This window comes from Periplaneta americana, chromosome 12 (genome assembly GCF_040183065.1).
Source record: "Periplaneta americana isolate PAMFEO1 chromosome 12, P.americana_PAMFEO1_priV1, whole genome shotgun sequence".
Lineage (NCBI taxonomy): Eukaryota > Metazoa > Arthropoda > Insecta > Blattodea > Blattidae > Periplaneta > Periplaneta americana.
This window is the reverse complement of record NC_091128.1, coordinates 16946660-16969131: the sequence shown is the minus strand read 5'-3', so window position 1 is coordinate 16969131 and position 22472 is coordinate 16946660. Positions and strand designations below refer to the sequence as shown.

The window sequence follows — 22472 nt, the reverse complement described above, 5'->3', positions numbered from 1 at the left end:
TTTGTTAAACCGGATTTTCGCTACCTATCGTAGCTCCCCAAGTGCATCACGATGCTGGGTGGACACTGGTCCCATACACAGACCGAAATTTCATGAGAAAATTTCTTCCCCCATGAGGACTCGAACCAGCGCGCATTCCGTAACGCGAGTCCTAGGCGGGATGCCTTAGATCGCGACGCCACGGTGCGGGACAGCAATATGCTAAGACACAAACTAAATATGAATTTAGGTATCAATAAATTTTATGTCAATGTTATCAATTAATAAACATTAAAATTGGAATATTTTGTCACATGTGATGACAGTCCTTAAGTTAATTTGGCATAACATTATTGCCACAAGCCCTTCAGAAAGACGCCAGACAAACATGATGTAACTTACGGCCAGATGTTTTGTACTTGGAAAACTGTAATTTATCCACAATAAGTATTTTATTTCAATTGCATTTTTGAGATTCATATTACTTTCTTCAGCGGCGGGATAATTTTTTATTTTATTTTGTTTTACTTATATACAAACATGAAAATGTCTATTCTGCCCATAGGGTAAACTAGAGTCTGTTGGACACTCTGTACTTTAACAGCCCACTCGTGGCTACTTCCGTCATTGACTGTTAGCAGAATGTGGTGCCCACAAGTGACGAGGTAACACGTTAAAGTACAGAGTGTCCAACATGCCCGACTGTCCAACAGACCCTAGTTTACCCTATTCATATCACTCTTTCTTTAAGACAAAACATAAGCCTATATCAATGGCGGGCATTGCCGCAGTGATGTCAGACCTCAGCGAAGCATCAAACTTACCCCCTACCTTCCCCTTCTCCCACCCCATGAAAATATGCGCGTGTACGTGGCGGATTATACTGGATTGCTGCATTTTGTTACTGCAGAAAAAGGCAGTTCGTATTTTAAAAATGTCACCACCCAGACTACCATGTAGATCTCTTTTCAAAAATGAAAAGATTATGACAATCTACAATCTATATATTTTTGAACTTTTAATGTATGTAAACAAGAATATTACTAATTATACAAGTATAGCTTATCTGCATCGCTATGAAACCAGAAATAATAATCAATTAAACGTACCACATGTCAGGTTGCAAAAAACACAATCAAGCTATATAATTACTGCAATAAAAGTATATAGTAAGATACCAACAAATATAAAGGCACTTAATGAAACACAATTTAAACTTCAGCTTAAGAGATGGCTACAAAATAATCCCTTTTATAGTATGAATGAATTTTTGGAAAACGATGTATTTTAGTTATAAATTTTATTATTTTTACTCTTTTAATATTTTAAATATTGACATATTGTTTTTCATATTATTAAATTGACGAGGCCTCTTGTATTCTTGTACTTACAGGCAAATAAAGAATATGAATATGAACTCGGAGCTTCATTAGTGATACAATGTCTTTCGCAGAATCATATGAATCGAGAGGATATCACATTTACAAGAAAGGCGGTTCTTTCATTTCTCATGTTTAGGATCAGTTACAAATATTCAGGACGCGAACTTAAATATGTAATTCTTAAAATAGATCACCTGTTATGCGAGTTCAATGAACACAGATTCAGTGATTTTCATGGGATGGGGAAAGATTTCAATATTTTTGCCACTCCTTTTCATGTTTAAATTGAAAATCTTATCCCAGAATTGCAGTTAGAGGTACTGATTTTGCAGAATGATAGCCTCTTGAAAGCAGAATATGAAGGTCTGCTGGGGGTTAAAATTTTTTAAAAGATGTCCAGTACTACATATCTACTAGTTAGACAGTTTGCTTCAAAAATAATGAGTACCGTCATTTCCAATAACTATGGTCCTGGAACATAACTATTGTCCACGATGCAACTATTCAAATTTTGTACTCCATAGCGTAGTACCTCGTTTATCTATATTTTTGCTGCACTGTAGTTTGAATTCAAGTCACTGCAACTATCTATGAACTATATACTGTATGTTACTTCTACAATGATCTTTGAATGGTTGTATCGTGAACCATAGTTGTGTTCCAGGACCATAGTTATGGAAAATGCCGGTATGTATTCATCAACTTACCAGTGCGAACAGCTGTTTTCTAAAATGAAGTTTATGAAGTCCAGCCACAGATCCCGCTTAAGCGATGCTCATCTCCTTGCGCAACTGAAAATAGCATACACAGATATAAATCCCAATTTCGAGGAAATTGCTTTGAAAAATGACTAAATATCACGTGAATGAACTCTTCTAATTACATATGGTAGATAGAGGCGCAACTGTCTGTAAATCCGTCACAGCACTGTAGAGTGCAACCCCTCCCAAAGTATGTAGTTGCCATTTAAATCCTGTCTTGTGGGTTGCGTTCATTTTGCCCACCACTGGCCTATATGATGAAAAAGGTGTCCCTCCTTGGTAGATTTAAAATCTGGAAACCCTGTGTATAGTTTACAAGTCAGCTAGTTGCTAGTCACTAACATGTAGTATAGACTTGAGCTTTGAGACACGCCTCAGTAAGCCTACTATGAACTTTTATAAAATCTTTAAAATAATAAAGAAAACAAAATAATCCTTACGATGCAAATGTTAATATATTTTAATAGTATCTAATAGTTAGCACGCATAATGATATACAATCTAGTACTTAATTGTTCTGTTCGGTGTGATGAATATGTTCCATTTATACATGGCTACAAAATGTTGTATAATCATTTGGTTTTAGGGCGGAAACCTGTAGCGTCATTTCTGCGTATGCATTTAGCCTATTTCGGTAATTTGTTTTCAGAATAAATACGTATAGAATCCAGATATGAAACTGATAAATATTATATTCATTTTTAAATCTTTAATAATATTAATGATATTAATAATAAATAAATATAGTAATAGTTAATATCTTAGGCCTATTTTATAATAATTACTATTATGTAATAATAATAATTATTATTGGTGATTTTGAGTTCATTTTTTAAAATTCCAATAAGTGCAGTATGAATTCAAAACGAATGGTATTCAATCATATGACTTATTTTAATGTAAATTATACAATTGAAGAGTTCACTGTAAGAATGATGGATGTCACTTTCTTGTCGGAAATGAACCAAGACTGTCATTGCATAGCTTAAGACATATAGAATGTACATAGAGAGTTATATGGCATTAACACTGATAGTCGTTGTCCAGTAATGATCGGAAAATCACAGTTAAGCTTTGAGCGCTAAGCATTTCAAACTTTCAATTGCTTCTCCTGAAAAATGTACTCCAAATGACATCCATCATTCTTGCAGTGGACTCTTCAATTATAAATTTACATTATATTTTAAAATTGTTAACGTTTTCGCCATTCAGTATGGCATCTTCAGACACTGATATTTCTTTTGAAAAATACATTGCATTAAAATTGTAGTGAAGATTTTTACATAATATTGAAGTATAGATTGTTGATGTCAATAAAAAAAATACATTTAAAAACACTTAAGTGTACCAATTAAAATCAAAATTTCAAAAATGCATATTTAATCGAAATTAAGTTAAGTAACGATATCATATTACGTTAAAATAAATATATATATGAACATTGTTAATCAAATGCGTATGTCACTTGTATTACCTTTTAAATTATAATTAGGCCTATTTTATTTACATTAAAATAAGTTATAAGATTGAATATAAATATTTTTGGATTATTGGTGATGTTTAATGTCTTTATTGATTCGTATTTTTGTGGCTTTGCATACATTTTCCACTATTCTCCAAATTTAAAATACTATTTAAATACAATTTACGATTCACAGAATTCCAAACTTTCAGAAACGCTGCATTATACGATTTATTTGGTTTGCATTTATTGATAAGATAGTCATAAAACAATGTACTAATGTATTAAAACCAAAAACCTCATTGTCATCAGTAATTTTTAAATTGCATCGCGCGTGTTCGGTAGTGTTTTTAAATATACCTGTCCAGTCGAGGCTTACTTATCAGCCCTTAATATACACATTTATTCCTAGAATCGCGATTGACACTACAAAACGTAAATGTTTTCATTCCCTACTTACTGTTGCAGTTTTCAATCAGGAATCTTAATTTAACTTAGAAAACTTACCTCAGTGGGAAGAGGTCCATCCTGGTTGTCCCATGGGAATCGAACCGAGCTCCTGAACACACATATTCTCCATAAACCGCTATCTTTGCTTGATTTAAACGAAATCATATATCATAATGGCGATCCAATACGTAATTTTCATTGTTGAAGACGGCGTTGTTATCGGTTGCTATGTAGAGCGATGAACGCAATTCCATAGAGATTGAAAAAATGGAACTAGCATCAGTGAGTAGAAGATGTAGGCAGCATAGAGTATATTCGCTGATGTAGGTAAGAAAAAAATTGTAGTACTTGGGTTGAGAGGCTCTGGTTGAGAACTTTCGATGTTATATGTAGTCAACCGGTAGCAAGGGGATTTAAATATTGTCGTTTTTATATTTAAAACGTATTTTTAAAGGTATGCACCAACTTACCGGAATTGATCCGTACGCCGCTTTCGGATTTTTATTCTTTTCATTATTTTAAATGGAGCATCGCTCACTTGACCGTATTGCCTCTGTCCGCATGACTGGATTCCGATCAGAACTACAGTAAAAGAAATTTTAAATCTTCCATCCGACACGCCAGACAATATGCTTTACTCGCCTAAGAAATACAAAGGACTTCGTCTTTATAAAGCAAGCTGGGAAGCTTTTCTAGAGTTTATCAACGGTTTCAAATTGCCTCCAAAAACAAACAACATATATGTTTCAAATACACGTGATTTGACCAATGAAATACAAGCAAGTCTGGATAAACTTGGATTGGCAAATATTGACTCCTCTGATCAGATAAACGTACCATCGTTACGAAAACTCCTACGAGACAAATAATTTGATTCCTGGTGCTATTCCTATTAGAGTTCTTTATTTCTTCTAATCTTCATATACTTTCTTCTGTTTTATCACCTTCCTACCATATGTTTCTTTGTTTGCCAACATTTCAAACTACAAATTCTTTACGGTATTATAAAACATGCTTTGCTTTCGTCATTTGTTTACCGCATAGATAGTGAACTGAAAATGGCGGTTTCGCTCAAACGTTTTGAAGCTAACATTGGTGAAATAGAATTTTAGTAAGTCAATATTTTGTATTGTATTAGAGACCGGAGGGAAAAAGACCTTTAGGGAGGCCGAGACGTAGGTGGGATGATAATATTAAAATGGATTTGAGGGAGGTGGGATATGATGATAGAGAATGAATTAATCTTGCTTAGGATAGGGACCAATGGCGGGCTTATGTGAGGGCGGCAATGAACCTGCGGGTTCTTTAAAAGCCAGTAAGTAAGTAAGTAGAGTAGTTTATTTCTTCTAATCGTGTAATAGTCAATTAAATCCCACTCGAGTTTTGATTTTTCTCTAGTCAGATAATTGTTGATTTTATTTTAGTTGATTATTTAACGACGCTGTATCAACTACGAGGTTATTTAGCGTCGATAAGATTGGTGATAGCGAGATGAGGCCGAGGATTCGCCATAGTTACCTGGCATTCACCTTACGGTTGGGGAAAACCTCGGAAAAAACCCAACCAGGTAATCAGCCAAAGCGGGGATCGAACCCGCGCCCGAGCGCAACTTCAGACCGGCAGGCAAACGCCTTAACCGACTGAGCCACGCCGGTGGTTTTTACTGTTGATAAAGACTGATACTACATGACTTTTCCTACAATTTAAATTATTTATTAATCTATTCAATTGATTTATTTTTACTGGTAGAGTTAAGGCCATAAGATCTTTTCTTCCAATCAACCAATATAAAAATATATACTTTCTTCTCCTTCTCCTTCTTCTTCTTCTTCTTCTTCTTCTTCTTCTTCTTCTTCCATGGCGTTACATCTCATGGCTGAGACCCGGCCTCCTCAAGAATCTTGAGGTTTCGTAGCATGGTTCTTTTTACGACGAGGGGTCGCTAGCCCCTCGGTCACCCCCATCCTGGAGGGCCAGGGAACCTTCTGTTAGGGTTACCTTTCCTTAGCCGAGTAAGTCTCTTTTTAAAGCGCCAGATACTCGCTCTCACCCCTCCCCTTACGGGGCTAGGATTTGCTAGTCGTGTAGGCAGGTGAAACCTGCCAACTTGAACATTTCTCGATATTTAGTAGAGGCCCTTGCTCGGCATAGGGACCTCCATCGAGACTCAATGACCAGCCATTCACCCTCCCCATTTTCTGCCTTGGGACCGGCATAGAGTGGGACTAAAATGGCCCACTCCATGGTTGGGTTTACTTACTTATTTACAAATGGCTTTTAAGGAACCCGCAGGTTTATTGCCGCCCTCACATAAGCCCGCTATCAGCCCCTATCCTGTGCAAGATTAATCCAGTCTCTATCATCATATCCGATCTCCCTCAAATCCATTTTAATATTATCATCCCATCTACGTCTCGGTCTCCCCAAAGGTCTTTTTCCCTCCTGCCTCCCAACTAACACTCTATATCCATTTCTCGATTCGCCCATACGTGCTACATGCCCTGCCCATCTCAAAGTCTGGATTTAATATAAAAATACATAGCAAATATGAATAACAACAATATGGAAAACAATGAAATAATAATAATAATAATAATAATAATAATAATAATAATTCGAGGCTTATTATAGGGATACGTAACAAGCTGTTTTTTACGGTGATGGGTTGTTAGCCCTTCGCCCAACCCCCAAGCTGGAGGACCACCCCTTATCGGCTGTCCACGACTGCTTATTCAATATATTCGCAGCTACCCTCCATATCTGGAGGCCGTCTCCTCTCAGTGAAACATACAGCAGAGTCCGTATAGGTCAGTTTCTATCTGATGCTTTTCCAATTCACTGCGGGCTAAAGCAGGGAGATGCACTATCACCTTTACTTTTTAACTTCGCTCTAGAATATGCCATTAGGAAAGTTCAGGATAACAGGCAGGGTTTGGAATTGAACGGGTTACATCAGCTTCTTGTCTATGCGGATGACGTGAATATGTTAGGAGAAAATACACAAACGATTAGGGAAAACACGGAAATTTTACTTGAAGCAAGTAGAGAGATCGGTTTGGAAGTAAATCCCGAAAAGACAAAGTATATGATTATGTCTCGTGACCAGAATATTGTACGAAATGGAAATATAAAAATTGGAGATTTATCCTTCGAAGAGGTGGAAAAATTCAAATATCTTGGAGCAACAGTAACAAATATAAATGACACTCGGGAGGAAATTAAACGCAGAATAAATATGGGAAATGCGTGTTATTATTCGTTTGAGAAGCTCTTATCATCCAGTCTGCTGTCCAAAAATCTGAAAGTTAGAATTTATAAAACAGTTATATTACCGGTTGTTCTGTATGGTTGTGAAACTTGGACTCTCACTCTGAGAGAGGAACATAGGTTCAGGGTGTTTGAGAATAAGGTGCTAAGGAAAATATTTGGGGCTAAGCGGGATGAAGTTACAGGAGAATGGAGAAAGTTACACAACGCAGAACTGCACGCATTGTGTTCTTCACCTGACATAATTGGGAACATTAAATCCAGACGTTTGAGATGGGCAGGGCATGTAGCACGTATGGGCGAATCCAGAAATGCATATAGAGTGTTAGTTGGGAGACCGGATGGAAAAAGACCTTTAGGGAGGCCGAGACGTAGATGGGAGGATAATATTAAAATGGATTTGAGGGAGGTGGGGTATGATGATAGAGACTGGATTAATCTTGCACAGGATAGGGACCGCTGGCGGGCTTATGTGAGGGCGGCAATGAACCTTCGGGTTCCTTAAAAGCCATTTGTAAGTAAGTAAGTAAGTAATAATAATAATAATAATAATAATAATAATAATGATGACAATAAGAACAAAATGTAGATGTGTTTTGTTACAAGTAATTCTAAGAGTTAAACAGTTACAATTTAGAGTTAAATAAGACAATTTGGACCAAAGGAATGATTAACATAATGAAGAAAAATTGTTAGGCTATATTAAAAATAAAAATCATATCCTGTAAAAGTAATATTTGAAGACAGATCATATTCTAGAAACGAAAGCACTCTTTTTGACAATCAGCTTTTAATGTAGTCATGTCTGACGGCTTCTTTACACTTTGTAAACTAGAATAAGCTACTTTTATATTTACATTATCATAAAGAATGTAGGCTTACATCAATTGAATATATTTACATTATTATATACTATTTACAAAATAAGTAGGCTATAGTATTATGAAATAAAATACCTCGCATTAAAATACGCAACACTGCACATGAGCTTAATACTGTAAATCATGTTGATCAATGTCGATCTACAATCTTCATTACAGTATAAATAGTAAAAATAGCGTATTTTAGTGTACATAGTGTAAATATTAGTGTAACTATTAAAATGGTCCACGTTTTGTTCTGCCCAACTTCACCAAACAGAAATGCGATAAGCAATCAGTCAAACACTTCGCTTGCGAGATTCACTCTCGTCGTCGACTTAAGGTATATGTACACCTTTACATACAAAAAATTTTGTTTCGCATAATTTTGCTCTGTAAAATTGTTATGCAATTGAGAATGGTACCAGAAAGAGAATGAAGTGAACAGATCCCTTGAAATTGTATCTAAATTGTTTATAAAATTATTTTATTAATAATTTTTACATGCAACTTGAAACATGATAGCTCATGCAGTTTTTAAGATAGAGACATTTTTTCACTGTTTTATAGCTAAAACTATTCTTTAGTGCCTGACATAGAGCTATTTTTTATTTTCATTTACATTAATTAAATATTACCATATATGTAACTTATACTAATATATTATTTTATGTTGCATAAATCATGTAAAAAATTCATAGATAATTATTAACTAATATTAACGTTATTTTACTCATTGCCAGGCACTAGGAGACAGTTCAAGCTTCAAAATGACACCAATATCTTCTTGGTATCACCATATTTGGCTGAGATATCATGTTTAAAAGAATTAAATATTCTAAAATTACTATTTACAGGAAATGAGCCACAAACTTTCAGAGCCTAGAAGACTCCATTATCATATGTCACTCCTTAAGCAGCTTCATGTCGGTCCAGTTTCAGCTTCTTTCTGCCTCTCAAATACTTCTTCCTTGTTTTACCTTCAGGTGATAAATGTTTTTTTTTGGCATTTTTGTCCTTATTTTTCATTGACACAACAAATCCTGCGATGGTGCTTGTCCCAGGGTTTATGTCCATCCTCCTCAGAATTTTAATTTCTACTTTTGGACTCTTATTAAAATGACGTACAACATCACTGACACACACATTTACAGTTTTGTGACTAACAGTGAAAGATTATAAATTACTTCATTATGTAAAAACGTGTTTTCAATCTAATGATCATGCCCTGATATCTATGCATCTATTTTGGGACTAGAAAGATGTTTATTTTACAAGCAATGCTGGACGAGGGGATTGACAGCTACGAGGATCACTCCAAAAGTAATCCACAATATTTATTTAAAAATTACATTTTTTATTCTATAGATTTGCTATTTTCATAGAATGTAGATACATCCTTCAGGAAGAATACGTCACTTTTCCACATAATCCCGGCACCACTCATCTGCCTTACGCCACCTTGGAATGAGGTCCTGTATACCTGCACGATAAAAGTCTGGACCAACACATCTGAGCCACTCTTTAGTAGCGTGCACGAGGGAACGACTTAAATTTGAATACAAGGGGGAAGGATGTATCTATGACCTCCATAAATTGCAAAGGTTTAGAATAAAAAATAAATTTAAAAAAAATGTTGTACATTACTTTTGGAGTGATCTTCGTGTAAGTGACCGTGGCTGATGACGCAGAATTTTTGAAAATGGGACTTATATGAAAAACCATAAGGCATAAATCGAAAATTCTTATATCAAATTAAAGAGGAGAAAATTCTCTATCAAAATAGTTATATTTTGAAAATTCTAATTTTTCACCATTTTTTGCGTTTTGTGGGTGTACTTCAGTAATACTTAATCTTGTAGCTCTGTGGAAAAAAGTACAGTCCCTAGTAATAACTATGAATTAGCTTATTTTATCGTCCTATTGTGCCCCCTCCAAGGAAATCGTTCCATCTCCGCCTATGGCAGCGGTGACCAAAACTCGAGCTGCAGTGATTACATGCGACAGACAACCTATTAAGTAAGGAGACGAAGCTAAGGTACTTGGCATGAAAACTACAATCAGTGGTGGTTCCTTTACTAACATCTTGATCAATCCCGCGGATAAAAATGTCAAGCTTTGCTGTATCAGTAATGTCACTGCTGCATCAAGAGCCAGTGAATAATATACGATTTTTCTTGCTCCTTTTTTTAATCTTCCTCTTGAATATAATCAGGAATTTTCTAAATTCTTCTCTCGATACTTGGTCGAGAAATTCGTAGTTTTTCAAAATTAGAAGCTTCCTATGGTCAGGTCATTTAAGCTATTGTAATCATTACTCTTTTGAGAAATTCTGTTCTATTAAAAGCCTTTAGTGCACGGGATATTTCAAACCCCGTTAGGTAGCTGATTTCCTCACATTTATTTATATCATCTTTCTCTTCCTGGCTATGATTTAAGACATGTCAATTCCTGGCGTTTAACAGTTCGTTTGCACATAATATTGAATCAGTTTTTCTACAATATTATTATTAAATGAACAACTAATAAATAGTTACCCTCATCTAAAGATTAAGAAGATTAAAATTGATATAAAACTTAATAATTTTATCCTTCTAGGGAAAAGATCTAAAGTACACCCGCTTTGGTCACCGCTAGCCTACAGCGAGTGATTTCTACAGCTGCGACGTACACTCTCTGTGTAACCTACCAGAGACCTTGCAGCGTCGCCTCGGACCGATTCGTCCTGACAGATTTGTGCGAGGCTTCTTTAAATAGTTTTTTATCTCAAAGATAAAGAAACAATGATGCATTGTAAAGAAGAGGTGTAGATTAGACTTTTTTTCCATTGTTCCATTTTAAATGAATTCACAACGTTTCGAAGATTTGGTTCTATCTCCGTCTTCAGGTGAGAAAAAGACGGGGTGACAAGTACAGCCTACTCGTTGAGGTCGTTACAAACAGCTATTCTACTTGACTGTTCAACGATAGATTGCGGAGAACGGAATATAATATACGCAAAGTATTGGAGGTCAATATAAGGGTTCACAAGAACAGATTATGAAGAAAATAATAAAGTATTCAGGATAATAAAAAAAAAACAGAATTTAAATACGTGGAGTAGCAAAGACGGTCTACTGGTCGTAAATAACCTTGCATCTAGCAGTAAAACAGTAACCATACATTCATTATTTTCTGTCCAAGAGCAGGCCTTTCACTGCAAACATAGCATTCTCCAATTTTGTCTAATTTCTTCTTCATCATTAGCTTCCTCTTCCAAAAGTAGCAAACAGACGGCGAGATCCATTGGTCACAACATGCGTTCAGCTACTGATGCACACGAATTCGCAGCGTGAGAACCCATAAGCCTCTTCTCCCACTGCGGTGGATGAGTAGTCAGATCTTCAGCCTGTTACGCAGGCGGTCCGGGTTCGAGTCCCCGTCAGATCTGGAATGACCTGCTCGAAACCTGGATACGCAGCGAACCTTAGTGTAGTCAGCCGGTGTGGGTTTGAGAGTGCACCAAAGCGTGAGGGTTAGCACAATAGATCGTGAAAGGTAGCAGTGCTGGATCATAGTGCCCCCCTCTCGAAAATTTCATTCCATATCATAAGCCTCGCTACGTCATTGCGAAGCTGGTACGCAGCCTAGGCCGGTTTACATTATGATAGTAAGTGGTAGATTACACTAGCCTACTTTTTCTCCAGACAACTCTACTCTACCACTTTTGTTAGTGGTTTGGGAGGGAGATTAACAATGAACGTTGCACGCTGTCGAACAGTCCAAGCAGCTAGCCGGCCAAAATCATATTTCACAATCCTGTCTTTAATGCTCAGTTCTTGGATAGGCGTGTTTATAACACTCTACAAAATATAATATCGAAGTGGTAAATTACTTTTTCGGAGAAATGCAACCTTCGTTCTCTTGTGAGGGTCCTATATCAAATGTAAACATATGTCTACACTTGTACAGGGACATCATTTTATTTTTACTAACATTTCTAATATTAACCTGGCTATACCTTTGGATCAACGATTAAGAACCTGAAACACCGTTTGCTACCCCCTTCCACGACTGGAGTTCGATGATACTGGCGTAATATACAAACAAAGTAGTTCATCCATTTACGTAAACTAGGAAATATCGCGATTTTGAGTTTGATAATTTTTATTAGGTTTTGTTTAATCAAAATACAGTGCAGTATTAACAATGAGTTTTTACTCGCGAACTGAGCTTTTCATGTGGACGTATTCATTATGCAGTGTATATTATACTGTCTACAGCACATTAGCGTACACTATAGAGAATGAAGTTAAATTGAAAAATAATCATAATATGGATATTTAAACACAATTTTGAAAATGGTGGCCCTTCATTTCGATACAGACTTTAGTTCTAATGTGCATATTATCGCGCTATAGACTATTGTACGTAATTCCAATTACCAGGTTCCTACTTCGTATCAGTAACTCATGTTGAAATAATTCTGTACCTACTCTATAAAAGAGTACCTTACGTACTGTAAATTCAATCTTCACTTCTGCTCGATCCGAAAAGATAAAATTACTCAGACATGCTATCTACTGTCCGTCCAAGTGGTTACATCGCAGCATCGTAGAAAGGGAGGAAATCACGTGACAGTTAATTACTTAACGAGGCCCTTTTATGTAAGTTATTTTAAACAATTGTATGGATATAATATTACGTAGACGTCCAATTCCTAACAGAAATTAATGTTCTCAGTAAAGAGCTAAGACAGCCCAGCCACTAGCATTTACAGAGAGGCGAATAGAAGCAGGTGGGGGAAACCGGGATGCGACGTAGGCAAATGGAGAGTGATGCAATATTGAAAGCTCTTTCGTCACAGGAAAACGCGAATATATTTTTGGAACGTACTGTTTACTATGACCGTAAGGCTACTATGACTGTTTATGCGGTCTTGGATCTGTGTGGAGGACGGTTAAACTTCTTTAGTAGAAGGGGTGGGAGTGAAGTACAGGGACATCATTTTATTTTTACTTGCATTTTTATTGTACCTGCATTTCTGAATGTACTTCACTCTCACCCCTTCACTAATGTCCTTGCTCCCGTCAGACACACAAACTTACGGCCGCTGTTGCAGTCGAAGTCTTCAAGCAGTGGAGTAAACACTGCAGTGTATAGTGTGTTTCATAAATATGGTTGCGTTTTCTATAGAAGAAAGAACCTATATTAATAATATCGTACTAAAAAATTATATTCAAGAAACGATAAATTCAATTTCAGAGAATATGCTACAAAATGTTTTTAATAATATGCGTACTGAATTGAAGCCTGCATTGTAATGAACGGCAACCATTTTCAGCAACTTGTTTAAAAATTCAGATTAGCCTTTTTTGAATTGAGGTGGCTAGAAGCAAAGGAATGCTAGTGACATTTGTAATAACATGAGTTAAGTGCATCCAGTGTAAGCAAAAGTATCTAAAATTTTATTGGCAAAGGGATATTTTAATCGCATCACACATTAAAATTTAAATAAAAAATTTCACCGATTATACGAAAGCTTAAATATTTAAACCCCATTTTCTCAAAAGTAACTTAAGTGCACTTACAGCCCTTTACTTATGACCCCCTCAATTTAAATGCACTCTCTATGTTGTATGATAACATCAATAATTAATATTCTAAATAAAGTAGACATTACATAACGAACATAGCCGCCTGAAAAGTTGAGTTTTTGAAAAAAAATGTTACTACTCTACTGTATTTTGATAAATTCCGTAAAAGTGATGATCAAACTGAAAATCGTAATATCGTATTTCCCTACAATATAAATGGATACACTACTTTTCTCTCCTCCTATACCTAGTAAAATGATTTGTTTACATATTGCACTAGTAACATCAAACTCCTGTAATGGAAGGGGGTAACAGTGTTTCCGAGTATAGCCAGGTTAATGTTAAAAATGTTGGTAAACATAAAGTGATGTCCCTGTACATTAAAAAACTCAAGTACAATAAAAATTGAAGTAAAAATAAAATGATGTCCCTGTACAAATGCTATCATATTCATGCAACCCTTCACAAACTCTTGCCTTATGGAGAGAAGATCATAGGACACACTATTATACCTATTGGTCAACTACATATTATCTGAGGAAGCCCAGAAGACGAGAAAGAATAATAATACACGTTTCAGAGAAGTCTTCACGAGAAAACATCAAGAAAGACACAAATACCGATATTTTCCATAGGCTACTTATTTCTTCGGACCCTTATATCACACTTATGGAAATTAAGGGGAGAAAATCGCGGTCGATTTCAAGAGGAGCAACACTCTCCGAGCCTACATTACCCGGTGTTGTCGAACGAGAAACTGACAGCGAGGATTCAGATTGTGATGGCGACGCATGTTACTTCTGAACGAGTATGGTAGCCTACATAGGAAGATTCCTTCCTCTTACTCTTTCAATTTTAGGTGCATATCACATTATGAATATTAATTTACTTTTTCATTAAAATCGAAAAAAAAAATTCTTTTACAATAATTGCTATTTTTTATAGAATTAATTGTTATTTTGTTTAAAAACTTTACTCACTGTCATTAATTGAAGCTGCATACCAAATTTTATGAAAATTGAGCAATTAGTTTTCGAGAAATGACTTTTGGCCAGCTAGACTATCTAAATACACTGTACGTCGTCGTATTGCTGTATTGTCCCGACTATTAACCGGCGATTATACTTTTTTTCCCCATAAAACGAGTCCCTCGGTGCAAACCACTATATGCTGGGAGCGTACACAATAGCCGAGTCACTCCCAGACTTATTGGATGTTTCCCCCCCCCCCCCATTTTTAAAACCTCTTGGTTATAAGTGCACCTCATTTTTTTTATTTATATTTCAGTTCAACAACACTAAAGTCTTTTTTGTCATCTTTTAACGTGAAACGTTTTATGTACTTGACATTCGAGAAATCTGGTCACACCACAGTATAATTTCTTTCTTTGAAGTTATTTAAAGTCCAGAGTGTATCAGGATAAACCATAGGCGGAGTTATGGGGGGCATAGGGGGGCACTGCCGCCCAAAACTTGTCTGAACTCTTTTGTTTTCTATAAAATATTGAATGCAAAAGATTTTTCTTGCTTTTCTTTATAATTATGTTTCTGTTGTTTTCAGATCATGTGTCTGGACTGTAATAGGCCTACTGTATTTAGTTTAAATTTCTGAATGTGTAAGAATTTCTATACTCATTTGAGAAATGGAAGCATTGCAATTTTTTTTGTAACAGCCTATAATCAAATGTTAGAAGTCTGCAGATGTTCAGGCCGCCACTTGGAGAAATATGAATGACATACTGCAGAACAATGCAGAAAAAAGAAAAGTAATCCTGGTATAATGTGTAAACTTAAAAACGAGAGATTAAGTAAAATAATTAGAGATTACAATAAGCTTCAGATAAAAAGTTTCTGTTAGCACCGTTACGTAGTGTTAATGATGTAGCTATATATGTGTTTGTGTATGAGAGAGAAAAATAGGGAGATTGTTTTAAATGATACTCTATTAAAATTTGTAGTAGATCTACAGTTCAAGCCCTATACAACTCGGTCCAAAACATCGCGGATATGGATGTAACACTGTAAGAGATATGCCCCTCGAAATAGTACATTATGCAACGAGGCTATAATGGTAGTAATTAAGACGCGAGTATGTTTGTTTATGAAACGAGCGCAAGCGAGTTTCATAATTTTTATACGAGCGTCTTAATTATCATTATAGGCAAGTTTCATACGACATTTTATGCTCGACCATATTTCTAACTTGAAATTATTCATAAGTATTCATGTTATGGTTATCGAAGTGAGGAGCGTAACTGACCTTCTAAATTGTGAGATGTTCGCAGACGCGAAAGTATTGATTTTTTCCGAGGAACGAATGTCATTGACCTTGATATAAACTAGAGAATAACATGAACATTAATCTTGATATAACCTGGAAATTGATTTAGAATTGAAAAACGAGATGACAAATTAAATTTATTTGAATATTATTTACAATTAACGCTAATTATTATAGTAACAGAACATAACCTTCTGCTACAGTATTGGATTTCCAGCCTCCGTGACGTTTCGCTAGTTGTCTTTCGATTGCATATCCGAGAATAATCGATACTTGCGGTTTTATAATGCTACAATGATGATTTCTCATTGGCTGAACAACTGAACTATAATGAATAAGTACTTTAATAAGGTGCATTAAAGGGCTACTTCCAGGTGTATAATTACTACATTTCGGCATGATCGAGCATAAATACCTTTATTAAATGATTATATTCCGATATATTCTACCACGGCCAAGCTATAACGGGGGGAGAAGGTAAATAATGTCCCCCATAACCTTGTTATATCGGGATTCTATGGTTTTGGTTCTCCCCTCCCCCCAAGGAAACTATTCTCTCTTCGCCTATGGCAGGGGTCGTCAGCACAGAGCACGCTGGGGCTAGCCTCTCTTACCCGCGGAAAACGCAGTGCACTATAGTGCTCTCGTAGCTGCTAGCGGGTATGCTCTCTATCTCTCCCGTTGCACACAGGACGGCACCGCGTACCCATTGCACATTCCAGCGAGTGCTGACGACCACTGGCCTATGGGATAAACCGAAAAATACTGAAGACCTAAAGGAATAATTATAATATGAGATGGAACAGGTCAGTCATGTAACTGTGAGGAAGACAATGGACTGTTTTCGTGATAGACATTGTTTGGCTGTGAATGATTCTCATTTTCAGTATCTGTTGCAAAGTTTGGTTAATGATAGTGTTTTGTTTTTATGGTCTACTCAACATGATTTTGCATACTTAAATTTGTCTCAAGTTTGATGACTATGAAACAAGTAAATGTGTAAAATTTATACATATTCTTACACAAAATTTAATGGAGATTCGTAATATGTAAATCTTAAAATAGAATACCATTTAAAAAAATAAAGTTTACTGTCACATTCTATATGCCTGAATAACTTTTCTCGAACACTAGTATCATATTGTATGGTTTATCTTCAACAGCTTTTGTATAACACAAATAAAATTTAAGAAGTTATGAGTGATATTCCATACTTAATGAACACGCTGTATAAAAATGATATTCTTTATGAAATTCATTGATACGAGTAGCCATTCTCCTCTTTGTATAGCGAAAAAAATATAAACTATTCTTTCTTTTTGTAAACATAATATCTATATCAGGTTCTAAATATTAAAGTCAGTATAAATTTTGTTCTTGACCGGCGCGACAGCAGATATTTCATATCAATAAATGCAACAGACGATAATTATATCAAATTAATCCTCATGCAGTCGACTCAAACTCGACACCGCTATAATGTCGGCGCGTTGTAAAAGACTTCCATTGTTGAACATACTTTGATGTAACCGCGGTGTACATAAAACCTATAGCTCAAGATGATAACTTATGACTTACATGGTAAGAGTACTCACGATATAGATTTTCAAAGCATCTTTTTCCCCTTTAAAAATATGTTTCTTTCATATTGTAAGCCAACGACATGCTGAACGAAAAATAAACCTAGCCTAAATGGAACGAATTAATCGTTAATTTTATTTTAATTGTAGACCAACATTATTCTTTCTTTCTTTCCCTTAGTTTAACCTCTCCCTTTTATAGTCGCGACGCTGTTATTCCCGGCGTGACTCCTCCTCTTTGCTTACGTCTTAGGAAGTGAAGGCTCTATAAAGTCTAGGTAGGTAGTATCGTTCGCCATTTTTGTTCTTTCGTTGCTGAGCTACCATACGACGAATCTATTTGCCACACCGTTAAACATTATCATGTCGTAGCTCCTATGATAATAAATCAAATGCACTGTAATTCAGCAAATAATTGAGTGGCAAATAACGTCTTCGTGTGCTTTCTGCGAACGCCAACGAAAGAGCCAAAATGTCGGGCGATTATATTAAGTATTTATCGAGCCTTAACCCATTTGATCCCAAGACACTTTCAATGATTGGAATATAAATATTTCAGAATTGCCCAAATTATTTATCCCAAATTATTTTTTATTAAAAATGTTGGTGTTTCTTATATATTCCTACTTATTGACACATAAGAAACAAAATAAGATGATTATTGGTCCTCTCAAATCATTTACGCCGTAAATAATGCATGTTCCCATTTGGGAACAGTGGGAGTAAAGGGGTTAAGAAATGAATAACGTCTTCATAAGCGAATCACAAGACGCACACGTTTAAATGTAGCCGACCTGCAACGCGATTGGCTGCCGGAAATTAGAGCGACGGGACTATAGGTTCATTTACACGACCCACGCCACACGGGCCTTACAGGGCCGCGACCTACCGGGAGAGGAATTACTCTATTGGATCACATACATACTTTTTTGACCACACAAGGACATGGAGGGCCTCCCTGGATGAGGGATCAGTTCAATGCCAGGGCCACCTCCGATACAACACAAACATTTAAGACATAACACATCATTCACTCATACATATGAAAGGATTAAGGGAAGGATTGGCGTCCATGGCCGGACTTTCAAGAGGTACAATCCCGGCATTTGTCTGGAAATAACTGAGGAAACCATGAAAAACCTCAGGATTATCGGCCACTGGGATCGAACTCCGGACCTCCCGAATGCAAGGCCAGCCCTCTACCACACCGCTAGCCCGCTCGGTGACCAACATTATAAGTTCCAAAATAATATCTTCCATAGGCGCTGATTTGAGAGGACAAGGCACTTTCTGTCCCCTCAACTTTCATAAAACCAGGGGCGTTGCCCCCATTGACATTAATAGTGGGGTCTCGCCCCTCAAAATAATAATTGGAAGAGAGAGATTCTTCATTTAAAAAATAATTAACTTGTTTGAAAGATAAACTAATACATAAGCCAAAAATGGTTATTTAAAATCCATAGAGAGGGCCAGCCATCGCTGTGAACATGTTAGTGACGAAACTCACATTGCTCCTTCCTTTCTTTCTTCTTGCATTTGGATAAGCTAAATGCTATGTTTTATTTAACGACGCTCGCAACTGCAGAGGTTATATCAGCGTCGCAGGATGTATCGGAATTTTGTCCCTCAGGAGTTATTTTACATGCCAGTAAATCTACTGACATGAGCCTGTCGCATTTAAGCACATTTAAATACCGTCGACCTAGCCCGGGATCGAACCCGCAACCTTGGGCATAGAAGGCCAGCGCTATACCAACTCGCCAACCAGGTCGATTGCATTTGGATAAGCGAATCCCCACACGATGCAATGGTGCCCTCATTTCTTTTTCTATGATTATAATTTTTTCAGTTCAATTAAAGTTTATCAACTATTGCGTACCTCTGATTGAGGTTCTGGCTGATATGTAGGCCTACCTACTATCAGGCAATACATCTCACTTGACGATAGGCTATGTGTTAGATGAAGAACAATAATTGTTTGTACACATCTGAAGTCTGATTACTGGAATAATATTACTAGTCAGCGATGTATGCAATGGAAAGGAAAGGAACTGGCCACCATACTTCATTATCTCCTGGTTTAGTTGCCTCATTAGTAAAGCCCAATATTTGGTCACATTAAACAAAACTTAGGTATGCAGTGACTATACCTACGCTCAAGACTACGGAAAGAAGTGCTAGGTACTTCCGTTTCTCTGGTGTATCTTATATGGAGGTACAATAAATAAAATTGTGTACAACTGCAAACAATTCTTTCAGTAAATGTTTGACATACGAAATAATTCTACATAATATAGTCTAGGCCTATGCAACAGAGTATTATTGTAACAAAAGAGCTCCAAAAATTATATGACAACAAAAACTTAAAAACAGAATTTAAAACAAACACAAAATTCTATGGAATTACAGTGGACCTTTATATTTTGGTTTTTATGTAATATACATTTGATGATCATGTTGTAGTGTTTCCAATTAAACATTTCTCCCCTTCATTAGAAAATGCTTGTATATAGAAAAACTCCTATCAACCTCAAAAATTAGCTAGTACAAACTGAAAATGTGAAATATCAGGTATGTCTACATCCTTATAATATTATATGGCAATGTTCCGCGGTAACATGACCTACGAATCTCCCAGTTACGTCTGTTGTTTCGTATGGCGAAACGAACCTTAGTTATCACTTGACGATATGTGTCAGAGGAAGAACAATAGTTGTTTGTATACATCTGAAGCCTGATTAGTGTAATATGTAGCTAGTCGACGATGTATGCAATGAAGGGGAACGAAACTGACCACCCTACCCCATTATCTCCTGGCCTAGTTGCCTCATAAGTGGTGTCTTCTTGGTATCACTTGTGAGATTCAGACCTGTCTTCGGACAGTTCACTAAACAACTATAGTTCAATAATATTAACAAATTATTTGACTGTAATAACAAATTATTATTGTTGTTTAGTCAACTGTCTGAAGACAGGTTTGAACCTCATAAGTGACACCAAAAGGTCTGCACACACACACACACACACACACACACACACACACACACACGCACGCACGCACGCACACACAGTATGATCAGTAGGGCTATGAAAAGGGAGCAGTTAAAGCTAGTGATGGTACCGAGTATAGACTAGTTGCGGCTGGTGGAATGGGGTCACCCGCCGCAGCTATACTCGGTATCATCATTAGCTTTAACTTTAACCTTTTCATAGCCCTAATGATCAGGCAGCTCATGTTCATCATCGCTGCAAGGATCAACGAAGGATAAAAGTGAAAGGGAAAAAGTGTCGTAGTTTTCAACTAGTTATCTTGGATTTCATGTTGAAGATATACCGATAAGCTGTCACAATTTGACTATAATTATATGTGTATTTACCGCCTTTGCTTATCATACAAAATGAATGAGTTAATTAGTCATATTTTCCTCATTAACGTTTTCGGTACGTAACTTGTACCATCTTCAGATGTTTGTATATTATTTTAATTGTAAACCAAGCCAAATACATGCACCCACAGGCTTGGTTTACAATTAAAATAATATACAAACATCTGAAGATGGTACAAGTTACGTACCGAAAACGTTAATGAGGAAAATATGACTAATTAACTCATTCATTTTGTATGATAAGCAAAGGCGGTAAATACACATATAATTATAGTCAAAATAGTTATCTTGGGTTAAGCAATTTCCATGGATATTACATGAAAAATCATACGATGTTATTTTCTGTAAAATATATAAGGACATTTTTTTTGTGGCGCGTCCGTTCGGCTACCCAATAATTCACAGAATAGGAGTGGTAAACACAATAAGCCTCAGGCTACAGTGTAAGCCTTCGGGCCCCTTCGGACCACTGTTGATCTGATCCGATCTCAAATCAGATGTCGAGGAGTGTCTTCAATGGTCTTCCTTGGTATCTTTGTGCCTGATGGGGTGTAGTGTTTAAGTAATCTAGGCAATCTATTGCGTGGCATGTCAATAATAATTGAATGTGATTGCATTCAATTATTATTGAAGAACTCTTGTTATATTTTTTTCTACTGGTTTAACTATTTGTTATTCATTTCGTTTATTTTATTATACTTTATGTGGCGAGTTTATTGCGTTTTTTTATAATTTTAATTACTTTTTCTGTATTTAATTATAAATGGATTTCTTTCAGTAAATAGTTGTATAAAATTGCGTGGAGTTCGGTCGAACCTCATACGATCATGTACAGTTTCCCTGAAAAAGGATGAGACGATTGAATATTCCTAAGTCTCAGATGTGAGACACTGCGCATGATCGGAGACCAGAGCACCGATACACAAGATAACGAATATTGAGTTACTTAAATTCAGACTATTTGGTTTGTTACTAGCATCGTTCCGAAATTCGCTTCGAAAAATGCAAAAAATATGATAATATTACGTAAATGAAAGATAAATATATACATAAATCGTGTAGTTAAATCGACAATGGACCTTCATGACTAGATCGACACTCCGCACAGAAAGGAAAGCTTTCATGTCGTTTCAATAGCTCAGACGGTAAGACCTCTGCGTGTTATGTAGAAGAGTGCGAGTTCGATTCTTAGTCTATACAACGATTTTTTTTTGTGTAAATAACGTTGAAATAGCTAAGTAACGTTGAAATAGAGTTTTACAAAGTCCTGAGATTAAGTGTTAATGATCGCAAACAATACAAAATTACAAGTTATATTATTATAAACGTTAATCTAATGAATGCATTTATACACACACATATACAATGTAAATGCATATATATTAAAAACTAACAATTAAAATGAAATAATAAAAATATATATAATAATAGACAAACTTTTACAAAGGTTTAGAGTCCTTAGGCTATGTAATTTGTTGAGTAATTATTA

The 22472-nt window shown here is 36.0% G+C and overlaps 1 long non-coding RNA gene across 1 annotated transcript in view; it reads right to left on the bottom strand.

Moving 5' to 3' along the window:
- The window catches only part of LOC138710017 (uncharacterized), a 42568-nt gene that overhangs the window by 6389 nt on the left and 13707 nt on the right, over window positions 1–22472 (bottom strand). Inside the window, exon 2 of the long non-coding RNA XR_011335019.1 lies at window positions 2069–2152. This is a non-coding gene — a long non-coding RNA (uncharacterized lncRNA). The remainder of the gene's footprint in view (window positions 1–2068; window positions 2153–22472) is intronic.